The sequence below is a fragment of the Tamandua tetradactyla genome, chromosome 17 (genome assembly GCF_023851605.1).
Source record: "Tamandua tetradactyla isolate mTamTet1 chromosome 17, mTamTet1.pri, whole genome shotgun sequence".
Classification (NCBI taxonomy): Eukaryota; Metazoa; Chordata; class Mammalia; order Pilosa; family Myrmecophagidae; genus Tamandua; species Tamandua tetradactyla.
The window spans coordinates 58111445-58134651 of NC_135343.1; positions in this window are offsets into that span (position 1 = coordinate 58111445).

Here is a 23207-nt window from a genome sequence, read left to right on the forward strand (position 1 = left end):
GAAGACAGGTACTTCTGGCATCTAGTGGGCAGAGACCAAGTCTCAACATCGCACAATGCACAGGATGGCCATCACTAACAAGGAATTATCCAGACAGAAATGTCAATAGTTCTGAAGTTGAAAAATATGGTCCTATAGATTATGACTTCTAATGCAAGCATAGGAGTTGCGTATTAGTCAAGATTCTCCAGAGTAAGGATTATGTATGATTTAGTAAAAGGAATTGGCTCCCATGTCCATGGGACCGGCAAGTCTGAACTCTGTATGGCAGACTGCAAGCTGAAAACTCCAATAAGGGTGATGTTGAAGTCATTAGTCCAAATTCTCAGGGTGAGTTGGCTGGCTAGAAATTCTCACAACAGCCAATGTTGAAGTTGAGGCAGAAATTCTTTGACCTCTGAAACTCTGGGTTCTGGCTTTTGACCTCCTTAATTGAATGCTGATTCAATCAAGTGATCGTAGATGCAAATCCCATCTACAAAATATCCTCACAGTAGCAAGCAGGCCAAACAACTGAACGTGTTTATGGCAACCTGGCCAAGTTAACACATGAAATTAACCACCACAGGGTGCCATAAATATGCTCTGAACAGAGGACTTTAAAAGATTATTCTGACCACAGTGTGGACAATGTAAAGGACATGACAAGATGAGGGAAGTCAATTAGTGACCACAGCAGTAGTATAGGACAGATATTGATGGTTTGGACTGTGAATGTGATAGTGAAGATAGAGAAAAGTGTAGGGACTCAAGATGTGTCCTTATGTTTATAAACAGGGCTTAGTGATGGATTTTAATAGAGGGGTGAGGATGGGAGGGAAGTATGTAGATTTTTGGACTTAGACACATTTAGGTGGTTGGAGTGCATGTGAGAGGTGTGATGTACATTTGTGGTAAAGGTTAATTCATTTGGAGATAGTTTAAGCTTACAATTCCTTCGAGATAGACAAGGCAGAGATTTCAAGTACCAGATATATGAGTCTGGAGTTCAGGAAAGAAGTGTGGGTGGAGATATAAATTTAAAGGGTCACAGTCAGAGAGATGGTATTTAAAGGTATAGTGCTCTCAGGAGAGTGTGAGACGTGAAAAGAATCCTCAAAGGTGAGATCTACACGATAACAACATTAGGCATTGAAACAGAGAAGAAACAGACAAAGGAGACAGATTAGCTGCTAGAGAAGTAGGAGGAAACCCAGGAGTCCATGTCATGAAGACTAAAAGCAGATGCTATTCCAAGAAGCAAGAAGAAGTGGTCAGCTGTCCCAAATGCTCCCAAGAATTAGGAAACCTTAAGGCTAAGAAAAGACCCCTGGATTCTGCAATGTAAAGGTCATTGGTGGGATTTAAAAAAAAAAGAGGCGCTTCAAGGAAGAAGTTTAACTAGAGTTCATTGAAAATAAAGAGAAGGTGAGGAAATAGACAGTGTGTTTAGATAACTCTCAAAATTCTCATTGTGAAGCAGCATTTGGAGATGCAACCTTGGGAGAGTCTGCAAAGAAGAGGTACTTCATGGAGCAGGAAGCCAGCAGGGTGGCAGGAGTAAAACCTTGTCTGGCCAGAAGGGAATCCACATTCTCACACTGGTGAGTGATAAGAGGAGATGAGAGTGGGCTGTAGCACAGGTAAGGGTCAAACTCTTCAGTCTCTGTCTCACTGCTGTAATTCAACACCTTTGGGAAACCATGATACCTTGCAGAAAGTCAGCCAGGAACAGCAAGAAGCAGCTCATGGGGTCAGACTCAATGTGTCCTAGCTCAGTGACTTCTGGAAGTCCAGCCAGGACAGACAGAGGCCATACAGAGAGGGTTAGCTCAGCACAAGACTGCTTCACCAAACATAAGAAAGCCACAGGGCAGAAATCAAAGCACTTCTAGGATGGCCAGAGTCACCAGGTTTCTGTTTATGTGTGACAAAAGTCCAAGCCATTTGGTGGTGATTGGGAAAATCTACATACCTTGTTTCTGGGAAAGTACCAAAGCTGCATAGACTTAAAATTCACACAAGTTAAGCAAAAAGAAATAGATCCATAAGTGTACACACACACAAAAAATGGGATGTCCTAAAGCCTTGCAGCACTCCTGCCTCTTATGAGTTGAACTGTGTCCCTCAAAAAGGAATGTCCAAGTTGTTACCTCAGTCCTATGAAAGTGACTGTATTAGCTAGGGTTCTCTAGAGAAACAGAATCAAGAAGAGATATCTGTAAATATGAAATTTATAAAAGTATCTCATGCAACTGTGGGAATGTAAGAATCTAAGATCTATAGGGCAGGCTGCAAGCTGGCACTCCAACAAAGGTCCTCAATGAACTCTCAGGAGAGGCTGAAGCAGAAAGAGTGACTGTCTCTTCTGAATCCTCTTTAAAAGTCTTCTGGTGGTTTGATTAAACATCACTCATTGCACAAGATGCAAATTACAAATGCAATCAGCTATGGATGCAGCCAATGTGCTCATGATTTAAATCCATGAAATGTCCTCATAGTAACAGATAGGCCAGTGCTTGCTTGACCTATCACCTGGACACTATCACCTGGCCAAACTGACACACATGAACCTGACCATCCCAGTCCACCGCTTCTCAGTTTGACAGCTACACATATCACCTTAAACCATGCTTAATTTCTAGGTACAAAATAATAACAGAAATATTTTTTCCTTACCTAACAATACGCAACTGTCCTGCATACAACTGGAGATGCATTAAAGCTCTCCAGAATAGGGTGCAAATCCTTGGGTAATATTCACTCTTAAACTTGATATCCTACAACTTAAATACTGTAACATGAACAATACAACTTATGTCATATGATAAAGGGGATAAAATAGCAAGGAAAAAAAGATATTTGATCTACATATAAATACATAGATAATAATTACAAAGCAAGGAAGAAATATTCATACCATTATAATCTTCATTTCTGTAGCTAATCACATGGCCATAGTTCATATTATCACTACCTTCTTCCACTACCCATTCCATGTTCCTTTTGCCCTCAGCAAGCACTTCAGCTGGCCATGGTTCTTTGCCTGGTGGGATGACCCAAACTTTTATTCCTGAAGCTTCTGAGCCATTGGTAGCCCTGTCTGGATTGGGTTGTTGCAGATTTCCATTTTTAATCACAGGGCATGGTAGTACTAAGGGACACACTAAGAAGCTCTTATATTCCAGGAAAACATTTCCTTACCTCCACTATGTAGTTGCAGTCCTATTTTTCCCTGACAGGGCCAATCACCCCAGCCAGCAAAGTAATCTCCTTCATGGCTTGTTGATTCAGTGGCATAAGTAGCCAAAAGTGACCAGGTGGCAGTCTTAGATTCCAGTTCAATGGAATCATCGTTGTCTCTCCTGTAGACCAGTAGAGCTCAAGTTTTCAGGGACAGGAAGCAAAAATTTTCCTAGTGGATCACTAGGGTTAATAGTGAGCAGTGCCACTTCCATCTCTACCCTTTGATTCCTGGACCCATGAATACTGGCTATGAGAAACAGCACCATAGATTGGATGCTGATTCAGAGCATACAGTGGATAAGGCAGTGTGCAAGTCCATGCATGGACAGGGGTTGTTGGGGGAAAAGGCCGACTTGTATCCACAGAATGGGTCATCTTATCCACTTGATTATTAAAACCTTCCTCTGCTGAAGTCACCCTCTGGTGTGCATTTACATGGGACACAAATATCTTCATGTTTATTGCCCACTCAGAAAGGTCTATCCACATACATCTTCCCTGGACCTCTTTGTCACCAATCATGCTCCTTCCAAGTCCCTGACCATCCAGCCAAACCATTAGCACAGCTCATGAGTCTATATACAAACATGAACCTGAACATCACAGTGGTTCATGTGATGTTCAGGAAATAGGTTCTTTGAAGACATGATTAGTTAAGGTGCAGAAAAACTGAAGGACGGTGGCCCTAATCCAATATCCCTAGTGCCCTTATATGAAGGCAAGGATAGGGCATGGACAGATAGATGTAAGAGGGAAGAAAACCCTGTGACAGCATTGTTGGCAAGACACCAGCAGAAGCCAGGAGAAAGGCATGGAACAGCTTCTTCCCCACAGACTTCAGGTAAAGCATGGCCCAATGATGCCTGATTGTGGACTTGAGCCTCAAAAATGCCTTGCTTGAAGTCACCTGCTTTACGGTATTTTGTCACAGCCGCCTTGGAAACTTAGACCCTGTCCTTGAGTTCCATGAGATTTCCCTGCCACCTTATAAACCTGCTCTTGGATGGTCTGCTACTGCACACTCACACTAGATTCTATTAGTTGCATCCAAAATAGTCCTCAATCATACAAAATTATAAATTGTCAGAAAACACTTAGGACAACATTGCTTTGCCATATATAGCATGAAATAAACCAAAACTATTAGAAGACAACAGAATGCAGTTGATGGGAACTATAACACTGATTGCTCTGTGCTTGATGAGGGAGAACAAATAAATAAAGATAAATGTTTCGAATACTACAAACAGGATGGTTGAATTCTTGGCAACATGTTAGATTCTGTCATCTGCACAAATCCTTCTTCTTCTCAACATATTTTTGAGAGGCAGTTCTACATTGAGAAATGTGCTAAGCAATAGGTTTTCTGTGGGACATTGACAAATGTCCTGCCTTCAGGAAGCATTCAATCTAGTGGGAAAATGTTAATCCAGATGTGAAGTGGCAGAGTTAAATAAAAAGTCTGCTGATGGTGACAAAATACGACAGACGCTATGAAACAACCATCACCAGAAGAGGCAGGAGTCACAGTTGTTGAAGCATCTCAAGTAGAATAAAGCAAAGGAACCAGGCAGAAATAATATCTCCTTTCATCAGAGTGTCATGGTTCAGCTTGTCTCCAAAGTGGGGAGGGGACAGTAGCCACACAAGTCCATCCCTCACCTGCTGCCCAGGATGGTACTGATTTGAGGCACTGTTTTAATCCAGTCTGTACCTTCATATGTCTTAAAAGAACAACTTCACATGTGCACTGTTTTCCCAAGAAAGTCTTAGGCTGTATGTGTTTATATTGTTTTGTTTTCACCATAATAAGAGACAATCTGGAAAAAATAAGTAAATTAGGTCTGAATTATTTTCTTGGTTCTGACCCTGAAACTTGCGTTTTTTGGGGAAAGCAACTTAACTACTCTGAGACTCAGTTTATTTATAAACCAAAAGCGGGGTACTATTTCTCAACTGTCCGTACTGCTACTGCACCAAACTGTCAGCCAGAAAGAGAAACACCTGAGACCACCTCCAGGGGCACGGAGAGCAGCAAAGAGTAAAACAGGGTCTGACAATAGGAGCAGCAGTCTTGGGGTCCCAGTCTTCTCCATGATTTGTAGGCGTCAAGGTCACCAGCAAAAGATGACTCACATAGGCACTGACAGAGAGACAGTTACACACACAGAGAGAAATCTGAATAAGATCAGCTTCACTAATGAGCTTTGGTCCCAGGGCCAGCATACCTACTACAGCTGATACATGGAGATAGTCTACACATACCGTTGCTTGTGTCACAGTGGAGGGACTCTGTTTCCTCCCCTTCAGGAACAGCTATGCCAGCAAACCTGTGCCAGTACACTAAAACCTCCACGCCTTAGCCAGATTGTCTCCAGGGAATGTTTACACGTGCTCAATAACATCGATCCGAAGTTGGTGGGTTCTCTGCCTGACACACTCAAACAAGCACTTCCTGAGACACTGGGATTTCAAAGAAGGACGGTTTGTTGCTAATGCAAAGCAGGAGATCAAATGCAGTACCTCTGATAGCTTTATAGTATCAAAAGAAGGTTTTAGGAAAATGAGCACAATGGGTCAAGATAACGAGGTTAGAGATGATCTAATTATGGAGCATGCAGATTAATTACATGCTTAGTTACAGAATGTATGTAACATGTAGGAACATGGCAGCCTTAATATGATGGCGGCATGATTTTCAGTTTCACAATGAGGTGTAAGTGACTTGTAGGTTAAAGTCTAAGCTACTACACGTGTCAGGTAGGCCAATTTTGGTTAGATCCAGCTCCATCTAGTAAGATAGTGCTGGAATTGGGGTGGGTTTGTTCTGGGGTGACTCAAGGCCCTTCATTAATGAACATTAGGTGCTGCTGTCTTTAGTGATTTTAGTTGAAAAACAGGGACAAGTGGCTAAAAGTGGCTGTTGATCACAAGATTTTTACAATCACAAGATAAAGATTATAGAGTTATATAATCATCATCAGAGATCAAGGCAGCTGGATTACAGTTTAGAAAATTCAGGTATTTCCCTCTGGCTATTCTAATCTACTAGAAAGTGAAAAGGAAATGTCTACATAATGCTTCAGTAATTGTAATCATTTGCTAAATCCTGACTTCTCAGTTACATCAAAAGGCCCTTTTTTACTAGGGGATGCGCTTAACCTCCAGGCATGCATAAGGTCTGCCCATCTGGTTCCAAGCACAGGATTTCTTTGTAGGTCACAGGGACAGGCAGCAGGCTGCCATCTCTTACTATACTAGGTTTCAAGGTTACTGTGAAGATGAAAGAAATTGTTATATATTAAAGCTGCCAAAGTAGTGTCAAGTGTGTATAAGATAATAAATAAAGGAGCCTGTTGTAAACTGTCATAAACAAGGCACTTTGAAGACTAAGTCAATGGTTCTCCAAACAGTTGTACTTTTCTTCACCCTCCAACTGTTTTATAACAACAGCTTCACGACCACAAACAATTGGATTCTTTTGCCTTATCATAGGGTACTTAGAGTCATATGCTTTTTTTTTTTTGAGGGTTTTCTCAGATTTGCTCATTTAATAAGCATAAAAAAATCTTACAAAGGTATAAAAGTTTAAGATTATTTAGTTGCGTGGATAATGAATGGTTTTTGTTTAAAGGAATCTGAATTTCCAAAAAGAATTATCCTGGAAATTAATAATTCAATTTGACGAATATTTGGAGGCCAGCCCTGTCCTTGGTGTTCACACTAAAATGGGAGTATAAAGGCATGATCCTGGCCTAACAGAGCTCGCATGGGGAGGTTGATATTCAAATAATTTTGCAATTCCCTATACTATGAATATTCATGAAAAGTGATATGGGGGGATTCATGCATCAGTGAGAGCCAGAGACTCAACCTAAGCAGGGAGCTGGGGACATCCAGGAAGACTTCCCTGAAGTTGTCTTGAGACTAAAACATTTTAAGGGGTAACTGTTAAAGGGAATGGGAGAATGGTAGGGTGTAGGTGGAGAGGAAGCCCATTCCAGGGAAGGATCTGAACATATGCAAAGAGTCTGAGGCTCAAGGACAGCTGGGTGTTTATAGGGAAGGAAGGTAGTGTGCAAGGGGAAAAGGAGGTTGGAAATGATGGCTGGGCCAGTCCAGGCAGCATCTAACAGCCCATGAAAATGTGAGCTTTATCCTAAGGCAATGGGGAGCCACAGATGGTTTGACACAGGCAACGTGACTACGCTGGTGAGATGCTGATGATAATGAAGTTGCCAATAATGTTGGTAATAACTGAAAGCTTTTAGCAGGCACTTACTGTGTGCCAAGCATTATTTCTGTCATTTTACAGATAAGAAAACTGAGGGCTGGAGGAGGGAACATGAATTTTTCAAGGTCACACCACAGGGAAACACCAGAGATGGGACTTAGACTATTTCTTTTCTACTGCAAAGCTGCCTCTTATCTGGATGTGGAAGGTTGAGGGACACATACATAGGTCATATCCTTCTATTAAGTAAACTCCCTCCCTTTAAAGAATGGCACTGCCAATTGCAACCACTCTTCAGGACAGTTTGATGAAATAGTTTGCTGTAATTACTTTTCCCAGGGGAAAAAAATAATAAAAGAATCACATCAGGTGTTAGGGCTAGGCAGCTTCTCCAGCTGATTGAAATTCCATTATTTATTTTGTACATCTGGACAGTAAATGGAAGCATCTCTAACTTTGGTTTCTTTAGGCTGTCTTCCAACAGGTTTAATGAAAGAATTAGGAATTTAAATGGGTTTCCAGCTGTTTAAAGTAGTTTTCCCATGTTTCATGTTGACACTCTCAAAATCAGCTTGTCATCCTGACCTTCTGGCCCTAAGCTCCCTCAGGAATGGGAGGCTGGCTACAATCAGGAGCACTCATCACCATGTGAGCTCAACACAACCCCACTGAATACTTATTAAGTGCCTACTACATGCACAAACTTGGATAGTCCCTAAATAGAATTCAGACACACCTGTGTTCTCATTGCATTGAAGCAAATAGAGAATTCTGCATGAAATATTACACTTCATTGTAAGAAACAAAGTAAGAGAAATCAAAATGTTTTATAAGATATTGTGGGAGAGGTAAATATAGTACTTATTCAGGTGACAAGAAGAAACTTCAAGACTTAGAAAAGTGGCTCTCAATATTAATTACTCATTAGAACCACCCAGAAACTCTTAAAACTCCCAATGCCCAATTTCCAGGAAGTTGGCAGAATACAATAGGTTGAGTTCACCCCTTCTCCAAAGAACAGCTAGAAAAGGGACAGAAAAAAGACCAGGAGGGTGATTCCATGGTGTAAGTGACCTTGGAGGGCCTCCAATACAGCATAGGGTGTCCCTGGTTGAAAAAGCAGAATTGAGAAGATAAGAGTAAAGGACTAGGAAGATGAGTGGAAAAAATTATGAATGTTAACAGGCTAACCATACTAATTGAAAGATACAGATTAACAGAATGGATTAAGAAATATAATCCATGCAGTTTACAAGATACTCATCTTAGACACAAGGAAACAAATAGATTAAAAGTGAAAAGATGGACTTCCAGAGAAGATGGCGGCTTAGTAAGGAGCGCGCGTCTTAGGTCCTCCTCCAGAACAACTACTAAAGAACTAGAAACAGTACAGAACAGCTCCTGGAGCCACGACAGAGCCCAGACACACAGTGTAACCCACTCCAGAACGGCTGGACCGGCTAAGAGACTCAGCTGCAGTGAGGTCCCTGAGAGGCGCACGCTTCCCCGGGCCGCAGCGGCTGGCAGCCGGAGCCCCTACATCCCTCCTTCCCGGGCTGGCTGGGAGCATCAGATGGGTGGTTCCCCAAGCCGCAGCGGCCGGCACCCCTCACCCACACGCGACTTCCCGGGCCAGCTGGGAGCCTCGGATCGGTGGTTCCCAAGCTGCGGTGGCCGGCGACTGGAGCCCCTTCCACACACGCGGCTTCCCGGGCCGGCTGGGAGCCTCAGGTCAGCAGTTCCCCAAGCCGAGGTGGCCCTCCCACATGCGGCTTCCCAGACTGGCTGAGAGCCTCGGATCGGCAGTTCCCCAAGCCACAGAGGCCGGCAACCGGAGCCCCTTCCACACACACGGCTTCCCGGGCCAGCTGGGAGCCTCTGAGCACCGGTTTCCCAAGCCACACTGGCCAGCGCCCCTTCCCCACAGGTGACTTCCCGGAGGGAAAGGAAAGAGTCTCCAACAGTAGTACAGACTGAGCCCAACCTAACACCAATAGTGGCATTAATGAACAACTTCTGACTACTAAAAATAGGCCCTCAGCTCAGGCAAAACTGATCAAGGCGGAAGTCGCCGATTGGGCTAACTGAAAAAGAGGAAAGGGGGCGAAACAGAGCTTTCTGCGGCTGTTTCTATGGAGGCTTGGTTGCCTCTGGGCTCAGCGCTGGGATTACACAGGTTGCAACTGCCCTGAACGCAGAAACAGGCTGCTTTCAGGGCTCTCTACCACCTGAACCTTCCCCACGGGAGGGGGGAAATGCAACTCAGGTGGAATCCCTCTCTCAAGAATTCAGATCCCAGGACTTCACAATTTGAAGCCATTAAAACCAACCTACAACCTTTCCTCTTCTCCACCACACACCCAGCAGCGAGAGTCTTCCAAAGTAAAAGGAGCCACAATATCTTTTGCTGGTGGGACCCACAGACAGACGAGCACCACATACTGGGCAGGAAAAGAAAAACAGAGCCCAGAGACTTCACAGGAAAGTCTTTCAACCTGCTGGGTCCCACACTCAGGGAAATCTGATTAAATGCCCAGACGCCAGCAAAAAATAACAAATCACACCAGGAAAATTGAAGATATGGCCCAGTCAAAGGAAAAAACCAATAGCTCAAATGAGATACAGGAGCTGAGACAACTAATTCTGAATATACGAACAGAAATGGAAAACCTCTTCAAAAACCAAATCAATAAATTGAGGGAGGACATGAAGAAGGCATGGGATGAACAAAAAGAAGAAATGGAAAATCTGAAAAAACAAATCACAGAACTTATGGGAATGAAAGATACAGTAGAAGAGATGAAAAAAACAATGGAAACCTACAATGGTAGATTTAAAGAGACAGAGGCTAGAATTAGTGAACTGGAGGATGGAACATCTGAAATCCAAAAAGAAACAGAAACTATAGGGAAAAGAATGGAAAAATTTGAGCAGGGGCTCAGGGAATTGAATGATAATATGAAGCGCACAAATATACTTGTTGTGGGTGTCCCAGAAGGAGAAGAGAAGGGAAAAGGAGGAGAAAAACTAATGGAAGAAATTATCACTGAAATTTTTCCAACTCTTATGAAAGACCTAAAATTACAAATCCAAGAAGTGCAGCGCACCCCAAAGAGAATAGATCCAAATAGGCGTTCTCCAAGACACTTACTAGTTAGAATGTCAGAGGTCAAAGAGAAAGAGAGGACCTTGAAAACAGCAAGAGAAAAACAATCCATCACATACAAGGGAAACCCAATAAGACTATGTGTAGATTTCTCAGCAGAAACCATGGAAGCTAGAAGACAGTGGGATGGTATATTTAAATTACTAAAAGAGAAAAACTGCCAACCAAGACTTCTATATCCAGCAAAATTGTCCTTCAAAAATGAGGGAGAAATTAAAACATTTTCATACAAAAAGTCACTGAGAGAATTTGTGACCAAGAGACCATCTCTGCAAGAAATACTAAAGGGAGCACTCGAGTCAGATACGAAAAGACAGAAGAGAGAGGTATGGAGAAGAGTGTAGAAAGAAGGAAAATCAGATATGATATATATAATACAAAAGGCAAAATGGTAGAGGAAAGCATTACCCAAACAGGAATAACACTACATGCTAATGGACTGAATTCCCCAATCAAAAGACATAGACTGGCAGAATGGATTCAAAAAACAGGATCCTTCTATATGCTGTCTACACGAAACACATCTTAGACCCAAAGACAAACATAGGTTGAAAGTGAAAGGTTGGGAAAAGATATTTCATGCAAATAACAACCAGAAAAGAGCAGGAGTGGCTATACTAATATCCAACAAATTAGACTTCAAATGTAAAACAGTTAAAAGAGACAAAGAAGGATACTATCTACTAATAAAAGGAGCAATTCAACAAGAAGACATAACAATCATAAATATTTACGCACTGAATCAGAATGCCCCAAAATACGTGAGGAATACACTGCAATCACTGAAAAGGGAAATAGACACATTTACCATAATAGCTGGAGACTTCAATTCACCACTCTCATCAATGGACAGAACATCTAGACAGAGGATCAATAAAGAAACAGAGAATTTGAATATTACTATAAATGAGCTAGACTTAACAGACATTTATAGGACATTACACCCCACAACAGCAGGATACACCTTTTTCTCAAGTGCTCATGGATCATTCTCAAAGATAGACCATATGCTGGGTCACAAAGCAAGTCTCAACAAATTTAAAAAGATTGAAATCATACACAACACTTTCTCGGATCATAAAGGAATGAAGTTGGAAATCAATAATAGGCAGAGTGCCAGAAAATTCACAAATACATGGAGGCTCAACAACACACTCTTAAATAACGAGTGGGTCAAGGAAGAAATTACAAGAGAAATTAGTAAATATCTCGAGGCGAATGAAAATGAAAACACAACATATCAAAACCTATGGGATGCAGCAAAGGCAGTGCTAAGAGGGAAATTTATTGTCCTAAATCCCTATATCAGAAAAGAAGAAAAGGCAAAAATTCGGGAATTAACTGTCCACTTGGAAGAACTGGAGAAAGAATAGCAAACTAACCCCAAAGCAAGCAAAAGGAAAGAAATAATAAAGATTAGAGCAGAAATAAATGAAATTGAGAATATGAAAACAATAGAGAAAATCAATAAGACAAGAAGTTGGTTCTATGGGAAAATAAACAAGATTGATGGGCCCTTAGCAAGATTGACAAAAAGAAAAAGAGAGAGGACACAAATAAATAAGATCAGAAATGGAAGAGGAGACATAACCACTGACCTCACAGAAATAAAGGAGGTAATAACAGGATACTATGAACAACTTTACGCTAATAAATACAACAATGTAGATGAAATGGACAAGTTCCTAGAAAGGCATGAACAACCAACTTTGACTCAAGAAGAAATAGATGACCTCAACAAACCAATCACAAGTAAAGAAATTGAATCAGTCATTCAAAAGCTTCCCAAAAAGAAAAGTCCAGGACCAGACGGCTTCACATGTGAATTCTACCAAACATTCCAGAAAGAATTAGTACCAACTCTGCTCAAACTCTTCAAAAAAATTGAAGTGGAGGGAAAGCTACCTATTTCATTCTATGAAGCCAACATCATCCTCATACCAAAACCAGGCAAAGATATTACAAAAAAAGAAAACTACAGACCAATCTCTCTAGTGCATATAGATGCAAAAATCCTCAACAAAATTCTAGCAAATCGAATCCAACAACACCTTAAAAGAATTATACATCATGACCAAGTAGGATTCATCCCAGGTATGCAAGGATGGTTCAACATAAGAAAATCAATTAATGTAATACAACAGATCGACAAATCAAAGCAGAAAAATCACATGATCATCTCAATTGATGCAGAGAAGGCATTTGACAAGATTCAACATCCTTTCCTGTTGAAAACACTTCAAAGTACAGGAATACAAGGGAACTTCCTTAAAATGATAGAGGGAATATATGAAAAACCCACAGCTAATATCATCCTCAATGGGGAAAAATTGAAAACTTTACCCCTAAGATCAGGAACAAGACAAGGATGTCCATTATCACCACTATTATTCAACATCGTGTTGGAGGTTCTAGCCAGAGCAATTAGACAAGAAAAAGAACTACAAGGCATCAAAATTGGAAAGGAAGAAGTAAAACTATCACTGTTTGCAGACGATATGATACTATACGTCGAAAACCCGGAAAAATCCACAACAAAACTACTAGAGCTAATAAATGAGTACAGCAAAGTAGCAGGTTACAAGATCAACATTCAAAAATCTGTAGTGTTTCTATACACTAGCAATGAACAAGCTGAGGGGGAAATCAAGAAATGAATTCCATTTACAATTGCAACTAAAAGAATAAAATACTTAGGAATAAATTTAACTAAAGAGACAAAAGACCTATGCAAAAAAACTACAAAATACTGTTAAAAGAAATCACAGAAGACCTAAATAGATGGAAGGGCATACCATGTTCATGGATTGGAAGACTAAATATAGTTAAGATGTCAATCCTACCTAAATTGATTTACAGATTCAATGCAATACCAATCAAAATCCCAACAACTTATTTTTCAGAAATAGAAAAACCAATAAGCAAATTTATCTGGAAGGGCAGGGTGCCCCGAATTGCTAAAAGTATCTTGAGGAAAAAAAATGAAGCTGGAGGTCTCACGCTGCCAGACTTTAAAGCATATTATGAAGCCACAGTGGTCAAAAAAGCATGGTATTGGCATAAAGATAGATATATCGACCAATGGAATCAAATAGAGTGCTCAGATATAGACCCTCTCATCTATGGACATTTGATCTTTGATAAGGCAGTCAAGCCAACTCACCTGGGACAGAACAGTCTCTTCAATAAATGGTGCCTAGAGAACTGGATATCCATATGCAAAAGAATGAAAGAGGACCCGTATCTCACACCCTATACAAAAGTTAACTCAAAATGGATCAAGGATCTAAACATTAGGTCTAAGACCATAAAACAGTTAGAGGAAAACGTAGGAAGATATCTTATGAATCTTACAATTGGAGGCGGTTTTATGGACCTTAAACCTAAAGCAAGAGCACTGAAGAAATAAATAAATAAATGGGAGCTCCTCAAAATTAAACACTTTTGTGCATCAAAGAACTTCATCAAGAAAGTAGAAAGACAGCCTACACAATGGGAGACAATATTTGGAAACAACATATCAGATAAAGGTCTAGTATCCAGAATTTATAAAGAGATTGTTCAACTCAACAACAAAAAGACAGCCAACCCAATTACAAAATGGGAAAAAGACTTGAACAGACACCTCTCAGAAGAGGAAATACAAATGGCCAAAAGGCACATGAAGAGATGCTCAATGTCCCTGGCCATTAGAGAAATGCAAATCAAAACCACAATGAGATATCATCTCACACCCACCAGAATGGCCATTATCAACAAAACAGAAAATGACAAGTGCTGGAGAGGATGCGGAGAAAGAGGCACACTTATCCACTGTTGGTGGGAATGTCAAATGGTGCAACCACTGTGGAAGGCAGTTTGGCGGTTCCTCAAAAAACTGAATATAGAATTGCCATACGACCCAGCAATACCATTGCTAGGTATCTACTCAAAGAACTTAAGGGCAAAGACACAAACGGACATTTGCACACCAATGTTTATAGCAGCATTATTTACAATCGCAAAGAGATGGAAACAGCCAAACTGTCCATCAACAGATGAGTGGCTAAACAAACTGTGGTATATACATATGATGGAATATTATGCAGCTTTAAGGCAGAATAAACTTATGAAGCATGTAATAACATGGATGGGCCTAGAGAACATTATGCTGAGTGAGACTAGCCAAAAACTAAAGGACAAATACCGTATGGTCCCACTGATGTGAACCGACATTAGAGAATAAACTTGGAATATGTCATTGGTAACAGAGACCATCAGGAGTTAGAAATAGGGTAAGATAATGGGTAATTGGAGTTGAAGGGATATAGACTGTGCAACAGGACTGGATACAAAAAACTCAAAAATGGACAGCACAATACTACCTAATTGTAATGTAATTATGTTAAAACACTGAATGAAGCTGCATCTGAGCTATAGTTTTTTTTTGTTTGTTTTGTTTTTTTATATATATATTTTTAGTATTTTTTATTTTTATTTTTTCTCTATATTATCATTTTATTTCTTTTTCTGTTGTCTTGCTATTTCTTTTTCTAAATCGATGCAAATGTACTAGGAAATGATGATCATACATCTATGTGACGATATTAAGAATTACTGATTGCATATGTAGAATGGAATGATTTCTAAATGTTGTGTTAATTTTTTTTTAATTAATAAAAAAAAGTGAAAAGATGGAAAAAGATTTTTCATGCAAACTGTAACCAAAGGCAGCAGGAGTATCTATACTAATATCAGAATAAATAGACTTTAAGTGTAAAGACATCATAAGAGACAAGGAAGGATACTATATATTAGTTAAAGGGACAATTAACCAGTAGAAATAACAATCATAAATGTCTATGCTCCCAATCAAGAAGCTCCAAAGTACATGAAACAGACATTGCAAAACTGAAGGGAGTGACAGATGTTTCAACAATAGTAGTAAGAGATTTAAATACACCACTCTCCTCTATAGACAGAACAACCAGACAGAGGCTCCACCAGGAAATACAGAACTTAAACAATTTGATAAATGAATTAGACCTAACAGACATATATAGATAACTACACCCCAAAACACCAGGATATACATTCCTCTGTAGTGCTCATGAAACATTCTCCAGGACAGATCATAAGCTGGGGCACAAAACAGGTGTTTATAAATTTTAAAACAGTGAAATTATTCAAAGCACTTTCTCTGATCACAATGGAGTGAAGCTGGAAATCAATAGCCACCAAAGAACAAGAACTTTCACAAATATATGGAGATTAAATAACACATACTTAAACAACAATTGGAACAAAAAAGAAATTGCTAGAGAAATCAGTAGCTATCTGAAGCCAAATGAAAATGATAATCAACATATCTGAATTATGGGATGCAGCAACGTCTGTACTGAGGGGGGAAATAATTGCCCAAAATGCCTGTATTTATAGACAAGAAAGACAAAAATTGAAGATTTAACTATTCACCTGGAGGAACTTGAGAAAGAGCATCAAACTAACAGCAAAGCAAATAAAAGAAAAGAAATAACAAAGATTAAAGCAGAGTTAAACGAATGCGAGAACAAAAAAATATATAGAAATAATCAACAAAACCAAAGTTAGTTCTGCAAGAAAATCAATAAAATCAATGGGCCACTAGCAAAACTGACAAAGAAAAAAAGAGAATAAACAAAATCATAAATGAGAAGAGTGTCATTTCACAGACCATGAAGAAATAAAAAAAAAATCTTAAGAGGATATTATGAACAACTATACATCAAGAAACTAGACAACATAATTGAAATGGACAAATCCCTGGAGCTACACTAACTCAAAAAGAAATAGAAGATCTCAAGAAACCAATCACACATAAAGAGATTCAAACAGTCCTCAAAGATCTTCATATAAAGAAAAGCCTAGGGCCAGATGGCTTCACAAGGGAATTTTATCAAACATTTCAAAAAGAACTAACACCAATCCTACTCAAACTTTTCCAAAAAGTTGAGGAAAAAGAAACACTACCTAATTCATTTTATGAAGCTAATATCACTCTAATACCAAAACTGGAAAAGGTGCTACAAGAAAGGAAAACTACAGACCAATCTCTCTAATGAACGTAGATGCAACTTCTCAACAAAATATTGGGAAATTGAATCCAACAGCACATTAAAAGAATTATACACCACGAAAAAGTGGGGTTTATATCAGGAATTCAAGGATGGTTCAGCACAAGAAAATCAATTAATGTAATGCAGCACACTAACAAATTGAAAGGGAAAAATCACATTATCATTCTGATTGATGCTGAAAAAGCATTCAACAAAATTTAACATCATTTTCTGATAACAGTACTTCAAAAGGTAGGAATCAAAGGTTACTGTCTAAACGTGATAAAAAGTATATATGAAAAACCCATAGCCAGCAATGTACTCAATGTTGAGAGGCTGAAGGTTTTCCCCCTAAGATTGGGGACAAAACAAGGTTGACCTCTGTCACCACTATTATTTAACATTGTACAAGAAGTTCTAACAAGAGCAATCAGGCAGGAAAAAGAAATAAAAGTCATCCAAATTGGAAAGGGAGAAGTAAAACTTTGAAATATTTGCAAATGACATGATGTTGTACTTGGAAAATCCTGAGAAATCTACAACAAAGTTATTTGAGCTAATAAACAAATTCAGCAATGTGGCAGGTTATAAAATTAATGTGCAAAAATCAGTAACATTAAAAAAAATCAGTAACACTTATATGCACAAGCAATGACCTAAATGAGGAGTCAATTAAGGAAAAAATTCCATTCAAAATAGCAACTAAAAGAATCAAGTATCTAGGAAAGAACTTAACTAAGGATGTAAAGGATTTGTACACAGAGAACTACATAACATTGTTAAAAGAAATCAAAGAAGATCTAAATAGGTGGAAAAACATTCCATGCTCATGTCTAGGAAGGTTAAATGTAGTTAAAATATCAACTCTACCCAAATTGATCTACAGATTCAACATAATACCAGTCAAAATTCCATTAACCTACTTTGAGAACTTGGAACAGCTAGTTACCAAATTCATCTGGAAGGGAAAGAGACCCCAAATACCTAAAAGCATCCTAAAAAAGAAGAATGAAGTGGGAGGATTAACACTACCCAATTTTAAAACTTATTATAAAGCCATAGTGGTCAAAGCAGCATGGTACTGCCCCAAAAATATAAGTATTGACCAAAGGAATCAAATCAAGAATGCAGAAATAGATCACCAAATCTATACTAAACAAACTTTCAACAAGGCCCACAAATCCACTGAACTGGGGTAAACTAGTTTTTCAATAAATGAGCATAGGAAAATTGGATATCAATAGCCAGAAAAATGAAAAAGGACCCTTGCCTTATGCCCTACACAAAAATTAACTCAAATTGGATCAAACACCTAAGCTTAAGAACAAGTACCATAAAGCTCCTAGAAGAAAATGGAGGGAAACCTCTTCAAGACTAGTAATAGGAGGTAGCTTCCTAAACTTTACACCCAAAGCACAAGTAACAAAAGAAAAAATAGAAGAATGGGAACTACTCAAAATCAAATGCTTTTGTGCCTCAAAAGGCTTTTTCAAAAAGGTGAAGAGGCAGGTAACACAATGGAAGAAGTTATTTGGAAATCACACGCCGGACAAAAGTTTCATATCCTGTATACACAAAGAAATCATACAACTCAACAAAAAAGATCAACCAATGCAATTATAAAGTAAGCTAAAGATAGGAATAAACATTTTTCTGAAGAGCAAATGCAGATGGCTAAAAAGCACATGAAGAGATACTCATTCTCATTAGCTATAAAGGAAATGCAGATCAAGACTACAATGAGATATCACTTCATATCTATAAGAATACTGTTATTAAACCCAGGAAACTACAAATGTTGGGGAGGATGTTGAGAAATTGGGACGCTATGCACTGCTGGTGGGAATATCTAATGTACAGCCACTATGGAAGACAGTCTGACAGTTCCTTAGGAAACTAAATATTGAAACACCCTATGACCCAGCTACTTGATATATCCACAGAATTGCTGAAAGCGGTGACACAAACAGATTTTCACATGAATATTCATACCAGCACTGTTCATAATCGCTAAAAGATGGAAACAATCCAAGTGCCCATCAACAGACGAGTGGATGAACAAAATGTGGTATATACATATGATGGAATATTATGAAGCAGTAAGATGTAATGACATCCTGAACCGCATGACAAAATGTATGAGCTTGAGGACATAATGTTGTGTGAAATATTCCAGACACAAAAGGACAGATACTGTATGATTCCACTTTTATGACCAGGGTAAAGATAAAATCAGAGGCTTTTAATACAGAATATAGGGTTCCTAGAGGTACACAGAAGCTTGAGATGGGTGAACAGTTTGCCAATGACATTGAACTTAATTGTAAGGGAACAAACAGAAGTGAAAGCAGTTCACTAGTGGGTCTATACATAGTTTTACCATATTGAAGGTGAACATGATTGAAAGGGATTGTATAGACTCATGTGCCCACCAATTAACACTATAAATATAAGTAAGTTCTTGTACGAACTACTGCAAAGTTATGAATCCAGCACAAAGAGTATAGAATTTGGGGGTATAGGGGGGAAAATGACATTGCATGCTATGGACTATGTTTAACAGGAAAACAACAGTATCACAGCAATACCAGGGGTACATAATAGGGGGAAGGACAAGAGTTAAGATGAGATTTGGGTTTTCTATTTGGTGAGGGTGTGTTTATTGGTTATCTTTCTCTTGGAACAATGAAATTATCTGAAGTTGAATCCTGATGGACTGTTGGCTTTGGACATTATACACGAGGCCCAGTAGATAGAGATGGCTGAAAGATGTACTGACTGAGAAGTAGATTTGCGAATGATGGTATAAAGTTGTGATCGAACACCATGCTGCTACAAAAAGGAATGAAGATCTGAAGCATCCAATGATGTGAATGAAACTGTGGGACATTTAGTGAGGCAAAATAAGCCAGAAACAAAAAAGCAAATATTGTATGATCTCATTTAGAAAATACTTACAAGAAAATTGAGGCCTGATTGTAAGCCTTATAGCAGTCACATTTATTCTGGAATGGTAATTGTTACTTCTGGATTTGGAGGCTCTGTTTTTGCATATGTATAACCTGGTATTTAGAGATAAAAATGAAGTCTGTCTAGTTGAGTTAAGTGTGGTAATTCCCATACAGGGTAAGGAAGACATTGCCTGTATTTTAGAATTTCACCTGCTCTTTGAGACCAAAGGAACAAAGTTTTATTATGTCCAGAACCTAGGTCCTCTGTAGCACATAATCTAATTCAACCTCTCTGGATACATCATTTAAACAATCCAAACACAGGGAGCTCAGAATAAGAATGAGAGCCTTTAATCCTGTATAGCTTAATCTAATGCCTAGATACATCCCAAAGTATGTTAAGCAGATAATCAGAAAGTATTGGCTAAGTCCCTTGAGGAATGGGATAAGAAACATGGAACCATTGAACTTTACCACCAGGGAAACCCCGGATACTGCCAAACATTAGGGACAACCAAGACAATAGGCCAAGACTTGTGAAGTTTATGTATGTAGCAGAGAAGCTTAGCCAACCTATAGGTATGCCTAAGAATCACCTCCAGAAAACCTTTTTTGTTGCTCAGATGTGGCCTTTCTCTCACTAAGCCCAATTCTGCAAGTAAAATCATGGCCCTCCCCCCTGTGTGGGACATGACATCCAGGGATGAGAGTCTCCTTGGCAGCTTGGGAGATGACCCCCAGGAATGAGCCTGGTCCTGACACAATAGGATCAACAATGCCATCCTGACCAAAATGGGGGAAAGAAGTGTAACAAATTATCAGTGGCTGAGAGAGTTCAAATACAGTAGAGAGGTTACACTGGAGGTCACTCTTATGCAATGCTTCAGTTAGGCATTGCTACCTACCATAACTCACCAAACCCCAACCAAAACTATTCCTGCCAATCTTGAAGAATACCTAGGGCATTATATAAGACTCTACAACGTTTCCATGCACTAGGATAACTCTCCAATACCTACAGCCTCCAGGTGGCTCCCTGGACCAGATTAGTCCTGAAATGTAGAGGGGCCAACCCTTCAGATCATCAAATAGTTCCATCCCCCCATCCCATATTATTGACAGCCCCTTCCAACATGAAAAAGTTAGAATGGGCATAGCCCAAATACCCCTAAAGAGTGGGGAAAAGATGGTAGAGTTATATAGAGAAGTTCAGGTTTAACAAAGAGCATTAATACTGAATCGTTACACTGATATTTCTTTTAGCCTACAGTACCTTAGAGCAGCTAGAAATAAAAACCTAAAATTGTGGAATTGTAACCCATACCAAACTCTAAAATCTGTTTTACAACTAATTGTTGCAATATACTTTGAAATTTGTTGTTTTTATATATATATATGCTATTTAAAGAAAAGGAGGAGTATAGCACAGAAGATAAGATTTGACAAATGAGTATGACTGCTGAATAATTATATTATTTCTGTTGGTCTCCAGTGTCTTGGACTAACTAGAAGAAAGGTTGAAAAATTGTGGAACTGTAACCCATACCAAACTTTATAATCTGTTCCATAACTATTTGTTAAAATGTACTTGGAAATTTATTGCTTTTTTGTATATATGTTGTATTTCACAGTAACAAAAATGTTAAAAAAAAAAAAAAAGTCCCAGTGCCCAGACGATATTCCAAACCAGTTAAATTGGAATTTAAATCTAGTCAGGGGATTTGGGCATGAATATTTTTTCTGAATCTCCCAAGGTGACTCTATGAAGTGACATAGTGGGGGCAGAGGGGGAAGGAAAGTGGTAGAAGAAATTAGTATACACTCCTGATTCCAAGCACTGAATCCATTTCCTTATTCTGACAGTGAAATAATTTTTTCCCTATAGAAATAGAAATGGCTTCACTGGTTGAAGAGCCCTGCAGAAAATACCATGGTAACAGAAGATTTCTAATGTAGCGTCCACGACTGGCCATGTGGATTCAGCCACTCCCATCATCCCAAGAGCCATCACCAGGAGACCCGCTGCTGAGGAACTTAGAACACTTGGAACCACCTGAAACAGAAGCAGAGAGAGAACCCACGCTAGTCAGGCATGTGAAAGAGGGAGGATACAAAGGCCTCATAAAGGCTGAAGGGAGAAAACCCTGGGCCTGGGTGCAGTCAGGTTTTGGGGTGTCACATTGTCAGGTGATAACAATGATTACAGCAAGGCCAATGAAGAAGATACTCATCGTGAGCTCTGGAGGTTCAGAGGGCTTCCCTTGCCCTAGGAATTCACCTGCTAGCCAATGACACCTGCTCTCCAGGCCAGCTTTCTACAATTCTACTACTGCAAACATCTCCCTTAATTTTATATACTTACAGAAGAAGTGCAGATTGGTATAAGGATTTTGGAAAATGACTTGGAAATATGTGAGAAAGTTAAAGATATCAAATGATTTAGCAACTCTGCTTATAAAACAATATAATAGTGATATTGGGGATATACGTACTGTATCATTTGTATAGTAAAGAATTGGAAAAGTATTATTTGAAAGTAGATAAATACAGTATGTTCATACATGAAATAAATGCAGCCTCTATGATCGATGTTATAATAACATATGTGTGTGTGATAAAATTGTATAGAAAAAGCCCCGGGGACCCCTTGGAGCCAAAAAACCCATGTCCTTTTGAGTTTCCTCTTTTGAAATCTGAAATCCCTACCAATGTGGCTGACCCAAATAGCCCATCAAGCCCTTAGTTCATGACCTTTGACTCAAAACGAAATAAAGTCCACCTGCCCTAAATCTGCCCCTATAAGTTGGATAAACCCTCTTCCATAAAAGCCAAGCTAATTTCCTTTTTTATGTCTATAAAATTCTTTGCCATCCCCAGAACTCCAAAGCTACTTTCATCCTATTTTCCTGTGAGACAGCAAAACGTTGGTGTCCTAAATAAAATTATGAATTTTGCAAATTTGATTCTGATAATAAACAAATTTCAAAAGCAAAATTTTGAATGAAAAAAGACAGGTTGCTCCTCAAAATTAAACACTTTTGTGCATCAAAGAACTTCATCAAGAAAGTAGAAAGACAGCCTATACAATGGGAGACAATATTTGGAAACGACATATCAGATAAAGGTCTAGTATCCAGAATTTATAAAGAGATTGTCCAACTCAACAACAAAAAGACAGCCAACCCAATTACAAAATGGGAAAAAGACTTGAACAGACACCTCTCAGAAGAGGAAATACAAATGGCCAAAAGTCACATGAAGATATGCTCAATGTCCCTGGCCATCAGAGAAATGCAAATCAAAACCACAATGAGATATCATCTCATACCCACCAGAATGGCCATTATCAACAAAACAGAAAATGACAAGTGCTGGAGAGGATGCGGAGAAAGAGGCACACTTATCCACTGTTGGTGGGAATGTCAAATGGTGCAACCACTGTGGAAGGCAGTTTGGCGGTTCCTCAAAAAACTGAATATAGAATTGCCATACGACCCAGCACTACCATTGCTAGGTATCTACTCAAAGGACTTAAGGGCAAAGACACAAATGGACAT